The sequence below is a fragment of the Hippopotamus amphibius genome, chromosome 3 (genome assembly GCF_030028045.1).
Source record: "Hippopotamus amphibius kiboko isolate mHipAmp2 chromosome 3, mHipAmp2.hap2, whole genome shotgun sequence".
In the NCBI taxonomy this organism is placed as follows: Eukaryota; Metazoa; Chordata; class Mammalia; order Artiodactyla; family Hippopotamidae; genus Hippopotamus; species Hippopotamus amphibius.
The window spans coordinates 112,335,350-112,343,973 of NC_080188.1; the positions used below are offsets into that span (position 1 = coordinate 112,335,350).

An 8,624-nucleotide genomic window follows, 5' to 3' on the forward strand; every position below is an offset into this window, starting at 1 on the left:
CCTAAATGTCCATCAACAGATGAATGGATAAAGAAGATGTGGTGCATATATACAATGGAATATTACTCAGTCGTAAAATGGAACAAAATTGGGATATTTGCAGAGACATGGATGGACCTAGAGACTGTCATACAGAATGAAGTAAATCAGAAAGAGAAAAACAAATATCAATATTAACGTATATATGCGGAATATAGAAAAATGGTACAGATCAGCCAGTTTGCAAGGCAGAAATAGAGACACAGATGTAAAGAACAAACATATGGACACCAAGGGGGGAAAGGAGGGTCGGGGTGGGGGGGGTTGGGGTGGGATGAATTGGGAGATTGGGATTGACATATATACATTACTAATAAGAAAAAAAATATCAAATTGTGCACTTTAAATACATGCAGTTTATTGTATGTCAGTTATATCCCAATAAGAGTTAAATAAAATAAAATAAAATAAAATAAAATATACTGTTTTCATCTATCATAATGACAAAGTATAATAAAAGTTTCTCATCATTGTATTGGAGAAAATTTGGAGCAATACTCACTCTGGATTTTTCTAGGAGTGATTTAAATTGATAGAGCTTCCCTCTGGAAGGCAGTTGGGCAATATCTATCCAAATATGCCATGCCATGCCCTTTGACTCAGAGATTCCTCTCCTAAATATCCTCTAGGCCTAAAGAAATATTCACAATTATGCACGCTAGTATATTTATTATAACATGGTTTTTATTTATAAAGATTGGAAACCATAGTTGTCTAGCAATGGTGGGCGGCGGGGGTCTGATTTAACAAATTACGGAATGCAGCTATTCAATAAAATATAATACAACCATGAAAAAGAGTGAGATTTCCCTTTGCATAGGGATTACCCAGAAATATTAACTGACTGTGCACTGAGGAACAATGTGCGTAACATGCTGTCACATGTGTGGGGGAAGAACAAAGAACGAATATTAGCATGTTTACAAGTGCAATGCAAGGTTTCTGTCTGGAAAGAGAACAGAAGATTATAACAGCGGTGATCTTCAAGCATGGAAACTAGAGATTAGGAACCAAGGGATAGAAGGAGACATGGTTTTTACTCTATGAACTTTTGTACATCTGAATTATTAACCATATGGGTGTTTTGTTAAGTTGCCCCTCCCCCTCAAAAAAAAAAAAAAGGAGGGCAAGGAGATAGGAAGGAGGGAGGCAAGAGGAAAGGAGAGAAAAAGGAAGGGAGGGAGGAAAGAAGGAAGGAAGGGAGAAAGGAAAAAAGGGAGGGGGGAGGAAGAAGGCAAGGAGGAAGGGGAGGCAGGGAAGCAGAATAAAAAGTAATTTATAGATAAATTTTTAATAAAAAAGACAACTGTCAGAAATGAAAGTAAAAAGTCCCTAAAGGCAGTAACAAAAAATAAATTCGTCACTTCTGGAAATCTGAACTTTTCTTCAGCAGAAAATAACTATTGAATGCTGTTTTTTCCAATTCCATCTCAGCCTCAGAACCTCAGGCTCCCCCAGGATCCAGTATTGATCCCCTAGGCCCCAGCTTTATAAACTCCCTGACTGGAAGGAACCACACGGAGAGACTTGGTGAGCAGCCAGCCTCCACTAGTTGCAGAAACAGAATCTGGAGGCAGCATTGGTGTAAGTAAAACAAAGTAAATCCCATTTTTCAGCATCTGCTGTATATCATGGCTCTGTGTCCAGGAAGTGGCAGAATGAAGGATCAGAGCCAAAGTTCCACCTGCCCCAGGACCAGGAGGAATCACTTCCTCACTGGTGATATCGTGGAAATGGAGTAAGGGAACTCAGTTGGGCTGAGCATTGCCTGAATAAGGATATCAGTGAATAAATAAATGACTCAATAAATCAGTAGATCAATCAATCAGTATTTGTACCTTTACTGTATTATTTGCCTGTGTTATTATGGCCATTTGATAAGTACTTATTCAATACCTGGCCCTTTGCTGGAAAGTTTACATAAACTCGCTTATTTGACCCTCGCATATCTGCAAAATAGGCTTTACTTTTTCCTTTTCTTCTTCATTTTCATTGTTTTATTTTGAAATAAACATGCATTCACAGAAAGTTGCAAAGATAGTACCAAGAGGTCCCATGTATCCTTCATCTAGCTTTCCTTCAAAGGTTATATCTTACACAATTATAGTATGACATCAAACCAGGATTTTATATTGGTGTGTGTGACTGTGTGTGTGTAGCTCTATGCCACTTTATCACACATGCAGATCCGTATTACAGCTATTACAATCAAGATATGAACTTATCCTATCACAGATGTCAGATTCCAACGGACCTGCCCCTTGTAATCACACCACTCACCTCCCACTACCACCCTGACCCCTGGCAATCTGTTCTCCATCTCTATAATTTTGTCATTCTGAAAATAGATAAAGGGAAACATGTGACCTTTTCAGATTGGCTCTTTTTCATTCAGCATAATGCCCTTGAGATCCATCCAAGTTGTTCAGAGCATCAGTAGTCTGCTCCTCTTTATCGCTGAGCAACATGTATGGATGTACCATGGTTCCTTTAACCGTCACCTATTGGAGGACACTTTGGTTGTTTACAATTTGGGGCTATTACGAATGAAGTTGTTATGAAACGATTTTTTGGTATTGTCCCTGTTTTTTATTTTAGCCATTCTGTTGAATGTGTAGTGATATCTCATCATGTTCTTAATTTGCATTTACCAATGCCTAATGATATTGAACATCTTTTCGTGTACTTGTTTATCTATGTAGACCTCTTTGGTGAATTGTTCATGTCATTACCAATTTTTTACTTTTTTTTTTTTTTAATGTTGAGGTTGAGAGTTTTTTACATACTCTAGGAATGTCTTTGGTCAAAGACATTTTATCAGTTTGAGTGAATGTGGAAACCTTATTTCCCTTTGCATCTCTTTACTCTCTCCATTTGGAATATACTTCTCTTAAATATTTCCTCCACATACACTGAGAACTACATTACACAGGGTCAAAATTTTTGCTTCAACTGTCAAGTATAATTTAGAAAACTTAAGAGGAGGTAAGTCTATTGTATTAATCCATATTTTTGCTCTTTCCATGCTCTGTCTTCTTTCTTCATACTCCAAGATCCTTCACTTTAATATCAATTAAAAGAAAGAGTTTGGCAGAGTGGAGAGGAAAACATGATGCAATTATATGCTGTGTACCAGAAACTCATTTCAAATGTAGTGATATACGTATGTTTAAAGTAAAAGAAAGGAAAAGATATACTGTGCAAACATTAATCAAAAGAATGAAAGAGCAGATATATTAATATCACATAAAGTTGCCTTCACAGCAAAGCAAATTACCAAGAATGGTGAGAGACATTACATAACATTAACCCACCAGGGGAAATAACAACCCTAAAGGCATAGGCACCAAATGATTGTTTGTCAGTACCTAATCTGTGCCTTGCCCATAGTAGACACAGAGCAATTATTTTTAAATAAATAAACCAAAGAAAGCATGAATGTTTAACTTCTTTTTGATCTTGGCTATATGTTTTAGTTTTCTATCCTTATAGTTAACTTGTCATCGCTCTTTGAATCAGAGAGGCATGTTAAAGAAAAGTAAATAAATACACCTTCTTAAAAAAAAACAAAATAGTGTGCACTAATTGTGAAAAAAACTTTATGTAACTTAAGTAGTGTGTTTTTCTGCAGTTCATAAATCTTTTCATTTATTCATTCTTTCATTCACGTATTCAATTCACCACTATTTATAGAGCACTTGCCCTAGCGGCCGTATTCATGGAACCTACAATCCATGAGAAAATAAAAATTAAGCAAAGATATATAAGTAATCCTGCAAACAATTATTAAAACTGATATAAATCAAAAGGAACAAGACTTATGGCAAGAGAAAATTGTTTGTTTGGGTAGTCAAAATAACCCTAGAGGAAGACTCGTTAAAACTGAAACCAGAAGAGCAATCATTAGCAATGGAAATGCTAATAGAAAAAGAAAATGGACCAGTGAGTATTTAAAGCAGAAGGAGGAACATGCTGGAAGGGCCAGAAATGCAGGAAAGCAAGGAACAAGAGGAGTCCATGATGCTTGGTTCATTATTAGCAACGAAACAAGAGATGTAAGATGAGGACAGGGAGTAAAGGAAGAACAAGATCATATGGAATTCTTTGGATTTGTCACGATTTTCAGATAAAATGATTTCTATTTTGGTATATTGTGGTCTTTTAATAAAATTGCTCGAATAAAAGGAAGCAAAAATAAATTAAAATGTTTTATATGCTCTTTCATTGATATATTTAGGAAATACCCATCAGTTTGCACCTTGAGAACGCAGCTTCTGGTCCATGGCAATTTCCTCAAATTGTATCACAAGTTTTCTAAGTTGAGTAGAAAGCTTCAGCCACCTGCACGTGTGCCTTTAAAATCCAAGTCAATCATGTCATAGAAAATATTATTTGGTGCCAATAAAAAACTAAATATTATACCATTTCCAATTCCAGAATTAGTCTAAAAATCACAATGGCCTTAGCTTTCTCTATTCTTCTTTCTTTGCAACTTTTCAGCTGATGTTTAACTTTTGCCAGCCATGGAACAGAACAATGGCACCAAAGTGACTGAATTCATTCTGCTGGGATTCGCTGGTCAACACAAGACTTGGCATGTCCTCTTCATGGTATTTCTAGTGATCTATGTGCTCACCCTAGTGGGTAACATTGGCATGATCCTACTCACCAAGATTGAGTCTTCCCTTCACACCCCCATGTACTTTTTCCTCCAAAACTTGGCTTTCGTTGATCTCTGTTATGCCTCTGCTATCACTCCCAAGATGTTGCAGAATTTTGTGAACACAAAACAATCCATCTCATTCATAGGATGTGTGGTGCAGTTACTAGTCTATGGTGCTTTTGCAACAAGTGACGCCTACATCCTGGCTGCTATGGCCGTGGACCGTTACGTGGCCATCTGTAACCCACTCCTCTATCCAACCGTCATGTCCCAGAGAGTCTGCATTCAGCTCTTGATTGGTTCATATTTCATGGGTGTCCTAAATGCTTGTGTAAATGTAAGTTTTACTTTCTCACTGAACTTTTGAAAATCCAATAAAATTAACCACTTTTTCTGTGATGAACCCCCAATTCTGGCCCTCTCATGCTCCACTATTTACTTCAACATCATGCTTCTGGCAGCCTTTGTGGGGTTTAACTTGACATTCACTGTGTCAGTCGTCATCGTTTCCTACATATTTATCCTGGCTGCCATCCTGAAGATCTCTTCTGCTGCAGGGAGGAAAAAAGCCTTCTCCACATGTGCCTCCCACCTGACAGCAGTCACCATTTTCTGTGGGGCTCTCTCTTACATGTATCTGCACCATAGTACCATGGAGTCTCAAGAGCAAGAAAAAATGGCTTCTGTGTTTTATGGTATTATGATCCCCATGTTAAACCCCCTCATCTACAGCCTGAGAAACCAAGATGTGAGAGAAGCTCTAAAAGGGGTAGGAAAAAAAGTACTTCAAGTTTGATCCTTGATTTATAGTTCTCTACACTTGCAAACGACCAGACTAACAGTGCCAATTTTTAAGAAATTAAAACAAAGAGCCAAACAACACAGGAAAAGTTGCTCAATTTATTAATATGAAGCTGAAAATTAAGATAACAATGAGATAACCACTTTACACCGATATGACTGGCAAAAACTGAAAGAGAATAATATTGACTACTAACCGCTGTGATGTAAGGGAAAAAAAGCTCTCAAATATCGTTAATAGAAAATTGAAGGGTTATTTCACTTTAGAAGGAATCTGGCAATATCTTTTTAAAAGAAAAATCATCCATCCAGAATTTCAGCCTTGCAAATTGATCTATGGAAATAAAAATTTTAACCCATAAGAACATGTATGTAAGGATGTTTATGGTGGCATTTTTTTGAAAAACAAGACCAAGAAAATAAATATTCCTCAATAGGAAAATAAATCTGTATTACTAAATTCCAAATTGTGTCTATTGCCTCATAACAAATTTCCACAAATTTAGGGGCTTAAAAACACACCATTATCGTCTTACAGTTTTATAGGTCAGGAATCTGGACACCCCTTAACTCCATTCTCTGAGATTCTACAATCAAGTTGTCAACCAAGACTGGGAGCTCATCTGGAGGCCCAGCTGGGGATGGATCTGCTTCCAAACTCCCTCATTTATTGACGGAATTCATCTCCTTGCCATTCAAGACAGATTCATGCCTTCTTGCTGGCTGTCAGCCAGGGACTACTCTCTGCTCTTAGAGACTATCCACAGTTCTTTGCCACCTGGCCCTCTTCATTAGCCCTCTCATACCATGGCAGCTTACTTCTTCAAAGCCAGAAAGCCATAGACAGTTAACATACATCATGTGAAACAGCATACTTTCATATGCCCAAATCTTACTACCCATTCAAGAGTCAGTCTCTCCCTAAAGTTTTCCCAGCTCAACACTCTTTCCTGCCAACTTTCTGCCCCTGGAAGTAATTTCTTCTTCTGCGGAATCCCCATAGCACTTCACTTTTATCAATAAATATTATTTATTATTTATCATTTCCTATCTAAATTATTTATTTATATATAAGAGCTTCGCTACCATCCATAAGGCAATTGAAACACACTTTCTTTCTATGACCTTTTAACATCTGGTATAGAGCCTTAGACACAGTAGGTATTCTATAAATGTTGACGGAATGGATGGATGGATGAAAGATGGTAAAAAACAATAACATGGACAGCTTTCTAACTGGAAATTATGTGAGTATGTAGCCTACACTCATGGTCTCTAAATATCAATCTGTGGACAGGAGCATTCAAATGACCAGGAAACGTTTTTTAAAGTACAAATCACTATACCCCAGTCCTGGAGATACTGATTCAGTAATATTAGATGGAACCCAAAATCTTTAAGTATCTACATATGTAGAATGTTGATTTAATTGCTTGCTCCACTGGAAAGTAGTTTTTAAGAGCACAAGATTTAGAATCTTTGAGAATGTGGTTTATGTCCCAATTCTGCCATTCCCCAGGAGTGTCTTTTGGGAGGCTAATTGAGCTTTCAAACCTTGTTTCTCCTAATGATACATAGCTCATGAGACATTTCAATGTGTTTGTTTGCTTGTTTAATAGGAACAGATAAGATAATGCATAGAAATTATAGTGCTTGGCACTCTTTTTCTTTTAATTTTATTTTATTATTAATTTATTTGCTTTATTTTTGGCTGTGTCGAGTCTTCGTTGCTGCGCACCGCTTTCTCTAGTTGTGTCCAGTGGGGCTACTCTTCATTGGGCTGTGCGGGTTTCTCACTGCAGTGGCTTCTCTTGTTGCAGAGCACGGGCTCTAGGCCCACAGGCTTCAGTAGTTGCAGCACATAGGCTCGGTAGTTGTGGCGCACAGGCTTAGTTGCTCAGCAGCATGTGGGATCTTCCCTGGTCAGGGATCGAGCCCATGTACCCTGTATTGGCAGGCGGCTTCTTAACCACTGCATCACCAGGGAAGCCTGTGCCTGGCACTCTTAAACTGTAGATAAATGTTAAAAGCAACGAGTATAGCAAGGACTATTTCAACATGGGTGTGACAGATATTACAAGTACAACCTCATCACACCCACACACACACACACACACACACACACACACACACACGAAGTCAATAAGAAGTCTCTTGAGATATTCAACATGAAAACTTTCCCCTCTGGGAAGCTCCTCTCTCCTTCAGCAGGAAACTTAACTAATAAAGGTTGTTTCCTTTGATCCTGTCTCAGCTTCTATAGTCACAGACCCTCAAGGGAACAGGTGGTAATCCCATAGGCTTCAGGTATGAGCACTCTCTGTGGAGAATTCATTTGGTGGGCAACCAACCTGCGCTAGCCTGGGAAGAAAATCTAAAGACAGGTATCCTGTGAACAAAGCAACTTGCATTTTTTCCTATTTATCTGTGCATTATTCTGGAATATGAGGACCACAGTAAAATCTACAGGATTAGAGCTAATATGCCAGCATGATTAACTCTAAGATTGGATAGAGTCAACTTATCAGCCGCAAAATAAACTATAAATGGAGAGAGGAAATGGTATGGAGGAATCATAAAATGGTCCTGGAGATGACAGCTGATATATTAGCTATAATATTCCGAACTGAACATGAATAACCCTTACACGATATGAGACAAGTAGATAAGGCCACTCCATGACTGAGATGGGCCAAGACAGAAAAAAAACAGGCCACTCTGTGAGTTTATCTGAAATAAGATGGGGACAAAGACTCCTAGCAACCAGAAAAATAGCTAAACACGCCCCTCTTCCAATTAAAATGAGTAAATACCCCTTCTTTACCCACTTTAATTTTCTCACCTCTTAGGTATAAATTACCAAAATATTCAATATCCGAATTCCTGAAAACACTCAGAACTCACCTCCACTTCCTAAATCCTTCGAATCACCCAGCACAAGCCTAAATTCTGCAAGATGCCTTCCCAATCTTCTCTTATCCAACACTCTGTGCCCTCTGGAGTGTGTGCTTCCTTATTATGAAATACGCCTAACTTTACTTGACGACATATGTGCTCCTGGTGCTTGTTGGCTACTGAACATTGATGGTGTGAATTGCACCAGGCGCATCTGTCATCTTTC

The 8,624-nt window shown here is 38.1% G+C and overlaps 1 pseudogene; it reads left to right on the top strand.

Moving 5' to 3' along the window:
* The first annotated feature begins 4,562 nt into the window (after positions 1–4,562).
* On the top strand, positions 4,563–5,498 carry LOC130850108 (putative olfactory receptor 5AK3; annotated as a pseudogene).
* Positions 5,499–8,624: the final 3,126 nt, after the last annotated feature.